The sequence below is a fragment of the Aythya fuligula genome, chromosome 9 (assembly GCF_009819795.1).
Source record: "Aythya fuligula isolate bAytFul2 chromosome 9, bAytFul2.pri, whole genome shotgun sequence".
In the NCBI taxonomy this organism is placed as follows: Eukaryota; Metazoa; Chordata; class Aves; order Anseriformes; family Anatidae; genus Aythya; species Aythya fuligula.
In genome coordinates, this window is record NC_045567.1 from 18882959 (window position 1) to 18897191 (window position 14233).

Consider the following 14233-nt stretch of genomic DNA (forward strand, 5'->3'; position numbering starts at 1 on the left):
AACTTATGCAGAAATTTGTTCTTTCACACATTCTAGATACTAAGGGAAGCATTACAATGCTTCCCCTGACCATTCACAAGGTCACAGACAGTCAAAGCTTCCAGTATTTCAAACAGCTGTTTCTGGGATACTCCACATTCCCTTCTCCAGCAGAAATGCTGCACAAAGTAGCATTCACCTGTCAGATTCAGAGGGGGATAACATTGCAAGATATTGTAAATGGAATCACTACAACTTGTAACAAGCAAAGATTTTACCGTCGATGTCCAAAAAGGAATATGCTTTTTTGTCAACTGCATATAAAAATGTCAATTTGAAAAATTGAGCCCATAGAAGTAACAAAAGGTAGAAATATTTTTTAAAAGCATAACAAATAATCCTGAATACTTGGAGGGCTTTGGTGAATACAGGTGCTTCAAAAATGCAACTAGTCATTGAGCCATACAGCAACCACAGACTGTACGGGCAGGGTTAACGCTGCCTGTAGCAGGATCTGGTCAGATCTGGTAAGCACATGCAAAGAACGATATTTTTAAAGTATTTGGATACTGTGGTGCTAACCACAAATAGTGGAAAGAGGATGACAAAAATAACCACACTCCTAAAACATCATTTGAAGCCATAAAAGTCTCATTAGCGATTATCCTGATTTACTCAAAAACATCAGTGATATTACACAAAACACACCATATTAAAAACATGATTCAAACCCATAAAATAGCAGGCTGCAATACATCACCACCTTTAATCTAAAGCCTTTTGCAACCCATTCATTTGCTTGGCAGCTCCATTGCTGAAACAGAGACACGTGCGTCTTCTATGGTGAAGGTTTGGCAAGGTTTACCTCTGCAAACAGCATGTCCTGCCACAGATGCGTCTCTCAGAACATGGTCCTTACATCTTGGGCAATGCTGTTAGTTCCCAGTTCTGATTCAAGTCACATAATATGTGCTGTCTTTAATACGACAAGTCTTGGAATAACACGCTTTTCTCAGCGGAAGAGAAAAAACAAGAACAACAACAAAAAACAGGAAAGTCTATAAAACCAGAAGGTTACAAAGTACTTCAAATGATGCATCTGCAATTTCCCAAGGCTTTTATAGACAATTTTGTCATTTTGAAGGGAATGATGCAAAATTTTATCATTTAGACAGCTCTTATGTTGCCTGCCTATGCGTTACCGCTTTTAACGTTACATATGCAAATGAAAATAAATATCCAAAAGCTGCATGTGGTCAATCAAAACTCATATTCAAACACACAAAAACCTGACAATATATTTTCTCAGTTTTCTCAAAATTTTAATGTATTTTTAACTTAAAATTCTGACTAAAATATTTCAAGTTTCTACAAATTGCTTCCATGCTGGTCTACGTGAATCGTCTGCAGTATCTTAAGAGCACAACTTCTACTTTACATTTAAACATCTCGTTTTACACATTAAGTCTATCTCTAGAGTTTATATTGTCTTTCAAAACTTCGTTCTATCACAAGTAATTATAACTGTTCTAGCACACTTCCTGTGTGCAATGCGATGTTATTCTAGTCTTTTTCTTGTGTTGCCAAGATTACATCCAATTTTTATATTGGTAATAAAGTCCTCCCATAAAAATGAGACATATTGTTTGCTGTCCTAAGCTGCTGTATACTTCTCAGCACCATAAGCAAGAAGGCAAATTGTGTTTCAGTCTGCTACATTTAATTAATAAATATAGCAATTTCTTTGTAATAGGATATAACAGTAAAGTTTACAACAGTTCAGCAGCTTTGCCAGGAAATCACAAAAAAAAAAAAAAAAGTACATTCATCAATTGGTTATAAATTTATTTTTAAACAATGTGCATCTTCACAGAATTCTGCATAACCTGACTATGGCCACAATAATAAACTTTAAAGCCTTCAAGGAAATAGCTGATCAAATGCCCAAAATACGAAACTTTGCCAAAATTTCAGTCTACAACAGCATGGACAATGACAACTACTTGAGAATGTTACAAGGAAGTGAGAGAGGAAAAAAAAATAAAATTAAAAAAAACACTTAGAAATGGAAAAAGGTGTACCCTTTTTTTTTTTTTAATTAAGGGTCTGTGTGTTCCTACGCAGCTGTTCCTAGTCTGGCACCTACTTACCTTTTAAATAACAGCTAAGCTCAGCAACAATTGGGAAAGAAAAAATATATATATATATTGGAAGTTCAGTAGGGGGTTTATGTTACACAAATTAGTAAGTAGATTTAAAAAAAAAAAAAAAAAAGTTACTAAGTAGATAAATGGAAGAGGAGTTAAATAATATACAAACTTGGGAGAATTAGTTTCTGAAAGTGAATTCAAGATTTTATCAACTACATGCTAGTACTCTCTCAGCCTTTGACAAGATCACCAACCACAGCTTATCCTGCTAACTGTGCTGTCCTATTCCCTGTATTTTGTCCCAAGATGAAATAGTGCATATCACTATCCAAAGTTTCTGTGCACAGATAGCACCAGAATGATGCCAATATCTCTGACACAATACAAGAGAGATAAATTTGTTGATCTGGCAAACTCTTTCCTCCTTCATGTATCATCACCTTCAGCTTACAAAAGTTGGTGATGATCAATGCAGTTCTGCAGAGGTTCAGCAACGCTTAATGGATTTAACTGAAGGGCTTGGGGAAATGTCCACAATGCCTGAGGCTTAAGTCCTGACATAGAAATGCATACGCATACATATGCTTAATGCTTCACCACATCAAATACTATACAGGATATTTTCTCCTTCTAACAATGCCTCTAGCAAGGTTCAGCTCAAGAAACCCAGAATAGAATATGTAAAGATCCCTTACTCAGCCATCCTTGTCTATCAGCTGTTAAAAAATGCTTTTAGCTCTGATTATATTTCTCAACTCTTTGCTAGAACTACATTCATCCAACCAAGAAATAGAGTGCCTGTGCCACGTCCTCAAAGTAGCAAATCGCACAGAAGCCGAGTATTGAAAACACATCTGTAATCCTTCAGTAGACTGAAATATGTTTACATGAGAACCCGTTCAATAATTTTGAATAAAAAGCCTGTAATTGAGAATCAAGGACTGTTCACATGAGATTTCTCAACAGGAAGAAAGGACGGAATACTCAACCCAGCTCCAGTGCCATTTATAATGTAGTTTATGATTCATTATTTACATCAAATACTCACTAGAGAAAAAGGCTTGCATTCCAACTTCTTAACCTTTTAGGCATGTTTTCTTTCTTTGGAAGATTTATTTTAGCTTAATGGTTATGTGGGTAACACTACTTAAGCAAATGATTATCCAAAATTTGCAGCTTAGCACTGGAAACCCTTCAGATCATAGTTAATCATGGATTTCAAGCAAGGATGCAAATAGGGACCAGTGCGTATATCACGATTAATGTGATTGGAAAGAACACGATGTTCAGCAGAGGAGGCAGAGCCTCTCTGCTTCAGGTACACAGGCGCTGATTAGTTTCACATAACAGCAAGAAAATTCAGTGAGCTTAGATCTGTCAGAGCATTTGTATGAGGACTTCACCAAATGACGTACATCAGCACAAAGAGCTTACAGTCTAAATCAACTACAATGCAAGAAGAGATGAAAACCAAGAGGATGTGAGTGGCCATTTTTCTTGTTAGAGCTTTCCATGTGAAAAAAACAAGCAGAGATAGACATCACTACTTAAATAGCTACCTGAAAGCAGCCAGTCTGGAGGTATACCTGTTCTCATACGCAGAACATAAATTAATTAGTTCCATGATCCTGTAAGACACCATAAATTTTCTTGAAGGATGAAAATGCTGGTCACTATCTCCTCTGAGACATTACACCTCCAGTATGATTACCTTCCTGAACACCTTCAGCAACTCTGCAGGGATCAATTGTTTTATAGGATAAATTCATTTATTTTATTTTATTTTGCTTTAAAATGTTTCTGACAGAAGAACTTTTTTTTTTTTTTTTTTTTTTTTTTTTACAGTTTTTGAAAGTCCAGTAAAGTGAAATTATTGGAGAGGGATCAGTATAGTTAACAATTATTCTTTGTTTACAGCTCTCGACCTAATACAGTAGAATATATATTTCAGAATATATTTCTTCAGAAACCTTATTTCCATAGCCAGATTTCACGTCTTTAAAGCTCTCCTCTCCAATTCCACCACAAATCATGTAAGAATTTCTCTTTTCAAAACAAAGGTACGCACTCTAAACGGAAATCTAAAGGTCAGGCATTTACATTTTCACCTGTTAGCAACTTTTACAGGAAAAAAAAAGACCATCCTATGTGTCTATTCAGCACATTCCTCATTATTATAATACTTCAAACCCTTTAGAAAACAGAGGATGACATATCCTCTTTTAATGGGAATACTGGTAGAAAACAATAATTAAACAGCCTAATGTTGATTTGAATACTGAAACAAATTGCTTATAATTTTAAAATGACTGCCCTGTATAACAAGCAATGTAATGTTTCCTTCCTTGGAAACATACTAATGAGCTACTGTCTTCTCTGCATTAGAGGACTGCTCATACGGATCAAACACAAAGCCGAAATCACAGTATTAGCAGGCAAATAACAGCTAAATGAAGTGGGATTAGACAAGGATGATGGTTAAAAGAATCAGACGATTTTTCACTTGTTCTGCTTGCACCTAGAGCAGTCCTAGCTCAGCTCCTCCAGGAAAGGCATTCAGAAGACACGATGCAGCTGCACCCAAACCCACACCAGCTGCTATCGGAGCAATGCCTGGAGACAGAGCAGACCTCAGCAGGACTCATGAACTTCAGCCCTTCTCAGACCCAAACCTTGCCTACATCAATGCAGGAGTCTGCCCAGCAAAAGGAGATGGGATTACACATACTTCAAACTGTCTTAAAAGATACTGCAATAGAACTACAACCACATTTCTCCTAGAAAAGATACATCCAACACCTGGGAGCTACTAGCTCTACAAAGAAAGGCTTATTAAAAATCACAAAGACAGAATTAGGAGGAACAAGGCACCTGGCCTTCCCGAGGAAGTAGCAGATTCCCAGGAGGGTTCCCTTGACACCTGAGTACTTCACAGAGGGCGTGCTGGATTCCCAGTGCCTGGAAGGCCCCAGCACCACGCGGTGTGATGTGCCAGGAGACCCAATTAGCCTCACAAGGTCCACAGACACAGGCAGGAAGAAAAAAAGCCAAAGCACTTCACTTTTTTGGATGTAGCTCCAAAATTAACTTTAATCTTTGTCAATAAACCATCCTCTGGGGAAAGCGTTCCTAGAGTAGATTGTAAAACTCCAGGATTATTTTTTTTTCAGCTGCTAGATACCATCATAAACAGCTGCTCTCCATCACAGGACACTTCCTCCAGCCAGTTCATGCATGGAGAGCTGAAAATCCACTCTAAGGGGAGGATGGCATAGAGTAAAACCCCACAGGCTTCTTCTAAGGCTGATTCGTGCTCTATACAGCAATAATTTAATTCCAGTTTTTACTCTTCAGTGTTTGATTTTGTGACAGACCTTTGTGCTCAAAGAGAAAGGTGGTGTTCTCCTGTTACCATGTTATTTTATATATGCAATGGGTAAAATAACACGGCAGCACGAAACCTATGGAGTTTTGCAAACAATGTGACTTTTCAGTTGAAATCTTCAAGTAGATTTACACCCCTGTGTACATTTAGGAAAGCGAGATGTATAATCTGATTAATTGCAAATGAGTGCATGTTGTTGAAATATGATCGTACAATAGTTAGAAGCTTAAAAATTCCCAGTTTCTGCAGTTTCTCAAATCTTCCTAACTGGTCTTTAAAAAAGATTTCACTCTAGAGAAATGAAATTCTTCACTTCACTGAGTCTTTTTACTAATTTAAGCAGCAAAAGCAGCTCATTATACAAGGTAGATCACGCATATTTAAAAGCTTAATTCTCTAGATTATGACTCTTAACAGAGGATGTATAAAAGTTAAGCTAATTTATCCCTGCAAAAAGATGTTATACCTCAGAACACAAGGATGCCTTTTGCAGGCAAGGCAGCAGCCGAAGCCAGTATTTCCTAGACAAATGCACTGCATGGAGAGGCAGGGCGATCGGATTACCACAGGTCACATCTGTACAATATATTTCTGGGGCTTAAGACAACCAACTTTCACTGTTTATTACCAATTCTAAAATTATACCTCAGTAGGAAGTCCAGGTTCGTTTCAAGTCCACAAAGCTGAAGTCTGGATGCAAGATTGTTTTGAACTTTAATAAATCACAGCAAAGCTTCAACAGAAAATGAATTTATGCTACAGCTTGCAAGGATATCTTTGACCACTTCTGGATGACCCTGAACAGACACCATCCATCCATTATAGTCACTCTTTTTGTGAAAAAAGAAGTTCTAGGGGACTGGGTCCTGATGTGCCACTACTAGCTCTAGTTGCATGTGCCCTGTGAGACTGGCAAATGTCACAAGATGCTGTGCCTCTCTGGAGACCCCACAACACAGCTAGAAAAACGTAAGAAGTACTGCAAAAAGATAACACAAAGACTGGGAGTTAAAATATAAATTGCACCCCAAAAAATATAAATTGCACCAAATACGCCAATTATCTACCCACTTTAATAGAATTATTGTTTAAAAAATTATTACAAAACGAAACAGAACATACCAAGGAAGGAGAGGCAGTGATGCCAGCTACACATCTGATAGCTCCAAAGCAAGGCAGCTCTATTTCACCCATCCTCAAAATACAGGCATAGGACAAGCTGCAGGTCTGGGAAGGTACCATGAGAGCGACGTGCTGTGCTGATATTCACATATCACAACAGCTGTGAACAGCTCCAACTTGAGTGGAAGTTCTCCAAAATGCACAGATCTTAATCATTACACATAAATGCAAATAATGCTAAGAGTGCACTGCCATGATGAGTTACTTATTATGTAGATATAGTTCCCAAGCTCAACTTGCTGTACCTCCTGATTGCTTCCATATATTTTAAGCTGTCTGTGCCACAACTTCTGTGACAAACTCCTTGGAAAGATTATGCTGTCAAATACAAGGGACATAACTGATTTTTACCCCTCTGAGCTTTTAATCACAATCATCCTCTAAAAAAAAAAATAAATAAATAAAATAAAATAAAATAAAATAAAATAAAATAAAATAAAATAAAATAAAATAAAAATACAGCCATCAGCACTGTGTATATGTGTATATGTGCTGAGAAACTTTCCATGCCTAGTATACGCTTACAATCTCACTTCATCGTGTACAACACCTTTCCCCTCTTATAAACCCTTGCTTGAGCTCATCCTATGGCATACTTATGAGGGCTGGTGATCAGGTTCCTCCTTCTCTTCACTTCTGACATATTTCATTATCTGTGTTATCTTCTTCTGTCTGACCTCAGCAGTTTTCACTTCAACAGCTGTCTCCATTCTCCTGCAACCAGTATTTCTCTATAAAAATACTTAATCCCTGATGGTATTTGGAACAGCAAGATGCTGTGAAACTGAAAACAGGATTGTGACTTTCTTCAATAGCTATTAAAAATATATATAATCTGTGCACAGAATAACTGATATGGAACATTTACATTCTGGGATTCCTGCAGCTTGCCTATGGCTGTGCACACTAACTGGAGCTAACTTCAGGCTCTTCCATTTTTAAACATGCTTCATGAATATAATTCCTTATCATTAATACAATATATTCACAAGCTTCATTTGCTGCTTGGAACTAAGCTTAGGCTAAGTTAGAAATTTCAAGTCAGACATGGTTTTGTACTGGCTGAGTTTTACAAATTGTATGCCAATTTTTAATGTTTATTTTCAACAGATTTGTAACACTCTCGATAATTCAGGAGTACAACTGAAGGAAGAGAAGGAGGACTTTGCTAAATGTAATTCCTGCTTACAGGATTTGCTGAGCACCCCTTATAGCCAGAGAAGGCAATGGGATTGCGAGCGTTTAGCATCTTACAGGGTCAGGCCATCACCACTGTCTCAATTCCACCAGGTTAATGCTCTGAGGGCACATAAATGCTAGCCAGGGCCATGTCCCTAACTACAAATAGAGCATTATATTTAGTATCTAGGTTTGTGAAATTCAGTCTTTATACATGTTAAAATAGTTTTACATTTTCAAGTGACTACTCCATTGCACAAGTGCTTCCTCACATCCATTCACCCAACAGGACCCCAGAAAAAACAAAACACACAAACCCCAGGAGTCACTCTGTTCTACTGGAGAGCTGACAGGAGCATCACAAGGGTTTCCTGTTGAGCACTAAGACTTGCCATAAAATTCAGATTCCTTAACATTCCTCTGTGATGTTTTTATTCCACTTGCTAACATCAGGTAGTTCTTCCAGAAATGAACAATCAGAAAAGGAGATAGGCTTTGAAACTTTTTTTCCTTTGGAATTAATCCTTCGAAATAGCAAGACCAACACAAACATGCACCAAAAATGGAGAAATCTCTGAAGTAGGATTAAAAACAAAACCAGACAAAACCACTTATGGTTGAACATATATAAATTGACTTTAAGTGTCTGCATTTCTTCTCACTGAAAAGGATTGACTGGTATGACTGAGTTGCATGCAATTTCTATAAACATTCTATGAACGTAGATTTTTGAGGAAACCTATAACAGATACGGACCAGCTGCTGACATCTGCAACACACATCAAATGAACATGCCTTAAAGGTACCAATATTCAATATGGTCAAGTCTCTGCTGCCATTTAGTTTTCATAGGCCACTATTTATTAATTAAGATATATCTCAACACAGAATACAGTTTCATAATTTGCATCACTGAATCACAGGCTAGGACCTGGGAAATAATATAACATTTGCTTTCTGAATAAAAATATTCTCTCTCAAGGAGACTAATACTGCTTGGGACTTCTGTGTTCAAGTTTTATTAAAAGGACAAAGAGCATTAGAAAAGTCAACACCGCATCCAAGGCAAAGGTAATCTTTCAGGGTGCATTTACCTGCCCTGGTGAGCTTCACTGAGACACAGGTACAATAACCCCAGGACAGCTTTTAATTAGTTTGTAAAAAAAATAAATAAAATTGTCACATATGTACCATGAAGCACACCTCCACATTTGTTTTTAACATCAAAACTGTGTCATGGAAACATTTTGAAAATGAATCAGGAAGAGAACCTTTCTATAGATTCCTAAATAGGAAGCCCGCTGGTTTTGCTACTTGCAAGTATCCTGCTGAGAGAACAAAAATGCAGGGCTGAAGTTGGGACAAAATTTCTTCGCTTTTATGTCATTCACAGAAAAAAAGGAGAGAGGGAAAATAAATAAATAAATAAATAAAAAGATAGAGATGGGAAAAAAAGAAAAAGCTGAGACATGGTGTACTTAATAAGAAATAAAGAAGCCAATTAACTTGAGATTTTTTGATAATTTTTGATCATTTTGAAATAACATTGTTATTGCACTTAAGTTAAAAAATCAAGGAATATAGATTCACAGCTACCCATTTCCTTCTGACCTATCCAGCTGTCACCTCAGTAACTAAATAGAAGACTTGAACTTAACAAAACTTTACATTCTATTCAAAGTGAATTAGATTCACAATTTTTCATTATGCTGATAGTTACTTCAGCTGTGAGTCAAGCAACAAGACATTTTTAATTGTGATTTTTCCAATCAGACAATGAAACAGACAGCTGCACACACCAAAGGCAGATGCAACCCAGATATGAGCAGAGTATTTACAAGGGTATTCCCACAGCGTACGTGGTGGTGCTAACTGAGCGCAGGTCCCAACAGTCCTGCTATGCTTGGCCATTGCTTTATTCCCAGGATCTTGTAAGGTTCTCAGTATCCAGGCCATTCATATATTTTCCTAAATGACAGTATTAAATCAATACATAAGTCAGGAGAAATGTCAACATTGCACAATAGCTATGGCAATATAAGCTGTGTTCGTAAGAAGCCACAGCTGTGCTGTACTGGTCCACGGTGCCAGTCTAATTTGGCAATTTCATTAGAGAACATTCTGCATCCTGCTTTACAAACACCACCTATTGTTTCTAGGCATGATAACAAACAGAATAGGGGGCATCATATGTCAAGCCAAAGCTCCTGCAAGTCCAAAAGTGCAACAGAAATAATAACGTTAGTTCTGTACCAGTTTCTGACTCATTGAATACGCAGTTCTCAGAGGACAAATTTCAAAAATGTTGATATATTTACAGCACAGTAACAATAAGGGTCAAAACCCAACCTACATTGCTGTTTTACAGATTATTTATTAGGAGGGTTCACAGAATTCGCAACTAGAAAAAGATAGCAAGGGATTATCTGAAACTCAACCACTTACAAAATGGAACGCCATTGTGACAACAGGCTCTCGGGTACATTTTGGGCCCTACTACAAAGAGAAAGAAAGCAGCAGGGGGAAAAAAAAAAAAAAAAAAAAAAAAAAAGACTGGCAGAGAACCCTAAGGCCAGTGATAGGAGATATAGAACAGAAATGAAAATTCATACAATAGTTGCCTATTGTTACCAGAATAAAACTTACTGCAAAATCTTGCAAAGAAAGTCCTTCTTTTCTTAGATCCCGCAGTATTTATAACAATTGAAAATCATCTATAATTTGCTGATCTGGTGATATCTGTAATACTTCTCATTAGACTAAAATAGCTGGCTTGAAATAGTCAAAGTCAGGCTAAAGAAGTCAGGCTTGGTAATAGGAATTCTAAATTAGGCAGCTACAAGACAATCACAAAAGCCTGCATTTGTCTCTCAATCTCTCTGGTGCACAGAAATCCAATTGTGCACATAGGCTTTGCTTTACAAATAAACAAGGAAACTTCTTGCTGACATTTGAAAATGCAGCACAAAAATACAAGCTCACTGCCTGGATTTCTGATCTACACTTACTCTCAGAAAGCCCACTTGTGCACACAAGTCAATGTCTCATGTCTATTAACAGCAGATTTCCAGCTATCTAGATGCAGGGAAACTAATATGCATAATTCTGCGTTTGCAACCAGATCTTGAATAGAGTTTTTAAAATCTCACTGCAGCCCCCAGTGTCATCAGGGTGATTTACAGAGGGCAAAAATAAATCAAAAACCCTTACTCAGAAATAAAACAGTTAATATTTTGTGGTTCTCACTCTTAAAGAGTAAAATTTAAACTATATTGTCATAGGCAATATAGAAATAAAAGGTCAGCATTTGACAGAAAAATGCCAACACAAAAGAAAACCCTTTGGAGAAGGGCAACAGCCTCAGCAGGCGCACAAGGAATTATTCCTCTACTTGTGAGAGCAAAGGGGCACGAAAGAAATAGAAGGGTTATTTTTCAACACTTTCAGGATAACACAGCAACATTTGAAAGGAGATGGTCTTTCATGTACTCGGAAATAAGAGCAAGTTCTCAGTCTACCTTAGCTGAACTGTCTTCAATCGCAGGCACTGTTACTGACCAAAGAAACTTATTCTATTAATGAAACAAGACAAAACGGGTGAAAATCTCTACTCTGGTTGATGAGAGGACAGTTCAATTCAGAAAGGGACATGTGAAAATAGCTCTAAGCTATCCTTTTCGCTTCACTGATCATGAATCAGCCGCTTGAATTTTTTATTGGCTGCTAATGACACCAAAGGCACTTTCTGCTAAGGTGTGAACAGGAGGGGGAAAGGGAAAGTCCTGCCCATGCTGTGTACACTCAGCACAGCCTCCAGATCCAACAGCTTGGCAGGGTTTCAAACAAGGCAGCTCATGTGCGGGCAGGTATCACCAAATTGCAGGTAATGTGTCCTTCCTCCGACAAGGCAGCAGCTACATCATGTCGGTGCCACAGGCCATCGCACCCCTGGAAATCCTCCTTCCCTCCTCTCTGGCGCTGATCCCTTGGGACCCACACACACTTGTCAGTTTTCGGTTGCTGCTCATGAACATCTCTCCATGGGAAGGAGCAATTTGAATCACTCTCTTTACAAATATGCAAGTTTAGTCAGCTAATAAGTGTGTTAGAGCGTGTGATCTTGGCAGTTGTGGCGTGTTCTCCTACCTCCCCATCTCCACTGGAACAAACTTCGGGTTGAAGCACGTGTCAGGGGGCCTCTCGCTGCTATCACCATCTGTGACAGCTCCTTTTCTCCTCAATTCTGTTCATGCTATCTGAGCTGAAAAGAAATCTCCTAGTCCTTGCCAGTCTAAGCATATGCCTATGTATTTACTCAAGTAATTTTGCTGATCCAAGTTGACAATGCCATCTTTCACATCATTTCACTGGGGTTTCATTAACATGAAACGTCCAAAACTTAATGGCAGAGAGTCAAGTTTGGATCAAGACTTCCTTATTTACAAGGCTTTCAGAGTGAAACACAGCAGCCATGTGTTTCAGTGAACACAAAACTCCCAGTGCTGCCTGATAGACTGGTATTAGGCAATTGGGGCGTTATCAACAGAAAAGCTAAGGCTGCTCTACTTGCTACCCTAGCAAACAAGGAGACAATGCAGTGAGCTACTGCTGGACTAAATCAACAGCAAACTTGCTATTTCTTTTCCTCTGCTGGCTCAGTTGCTCTCTTCAGTGACAGCAAAGTCAAGGTACACAGAGACACCTATATTTGAAACGCCACAACCTCTCCTCCACACCCTTGCCTAACAAGCATCACCCCCATGCTGGAGCACTATACCCTCCTCCAATATACCCTCACTCCCTCCCTCGTGTTTGTCAGCTACACCCCGGGCTATTTCTCAGTACAAACAGCAAACACCAGCAAGCTGCTTTCCCTCAGATACCAGCTTGTTAATTCTCTGATAAGAAGCCCATTTATTGAGCCTGTCCGCGAGCACATCACAATGTTAACTCATCCCTGCTCTTCCACTTAATCAAGATTTATTTTGATGTTCAAGAACTGTCCGTTCTAAATGAATGTGCTCTTGTGGAAGGGCACACAAGCAGCACACAGCACTGGACTACAAGATTAATACCGATTATTTATTTATTTTACTTTTATTTTATTTTTTTTTAATAAAACCTCTGAGGAGAAATAACTCTGACAATAGCTGTCATGCTACTGTCAGGCAACTTAACCTTTGCAGCTTTAGGTTCCCATGCCACGACCTACAGGGAAGATTCCGTTTAGGTTTAACTACCTAGGACAGACTGGTGCTGGATTTGACATCGTAGCTGAAGAGGCAGAATCCACTAATTAGTGCTACAACTCATCCAAGGGATTGTCTGTGCCAGAAGCCAATTCTGAAATACAAGCAGTATCATTTCCATCCCAAGAAAGTAAGTGTTAAAGAAGCTTCACTGCAAACATAATCAATTATTTAACAATTTTTGCATATAAAAACCTAATTAAGAAGTTTTGACAATCTAGAACCTCTCCATGAAAGGTATTTACCATTACCAGCTCCTTTTTATTACCAGGTCACAGATGTCATGCTGTAGGTGCTCCAGGGGCTTTAATTAAACCAAGGTACTCATTTACCAGCCAAACCTGGCTGGTTTAAACAGCTGCTATAAGAAGCGTGGACTCATCACCTTTTTAATTAGACTGCAGGCTTGTAAACATCCCCAAACTGATTGGAACTATAGAAAAAAAAATAATAAGATATCAGACCTTCTGTAATGAGGAGCCCTACAACCTAAGCCCATAAGAACCGCAAAACACAGTGCACTTTATAAACATTATTAGGATGTAATGCCAAAGCATACATTTTAAAAACACATAAACTGAGTGATTAACTGTTTTTTTTCCCAAGTAGATTCTTTTTACTGCATAGGTATGCAAAAATAAGGAGGTTAAACACAAATTTATAACAAATAGTGCTCTTGATTGCATTACATTAACTTGATATAGAAGGTGAGTGCCTGTTTATACAGAACACAAAAAGCATCTGATATGAGCGATGTGCTGGCTGTAAGAAATATAGATATTGCTTTCGGGTCCTTGCAGCACAGCCCCAGTGCTAATTACTGTCATCGGTGTAAAATGAGCTTAAATCCACTACAGCCAAAAAAGTACACAAAATACTTGTATAAATATACAAAAGAGTACGTTTGTGCAAATGGAACTGACATGGCCCATTGTGCTAAAAACTTGTCTTCATCGGTAAGGAGAGAAGAATGAGTCTTTAGCTGTCCAGGACAGCTGAACTCGGATTAGATCTGGAACTAATTACCTACTCATGCCCCTATATTTTTTCTTTTTTGTAATTTTACAATTAAATTTTTTTTTCAGTATTTTAAAAGCTAGTTCTCCAAA

At 38.1% G+C, this 14233-nt stretch overlaps 1 protein-coding gene across 7 annotated transcripts in view; it reads left to right on the top strand.

Moving 5' to 3' along the window:
- Nucleotides 1–14233, top strand: part of PEX5L (peroxisomal biogenesis factor 5 like) — a 100557-nt gene that overhangs the window by 38369 nt on the left and 47955 nt on the right. The gene's annotated exons all lie outside the window — the stretch shown is intronic.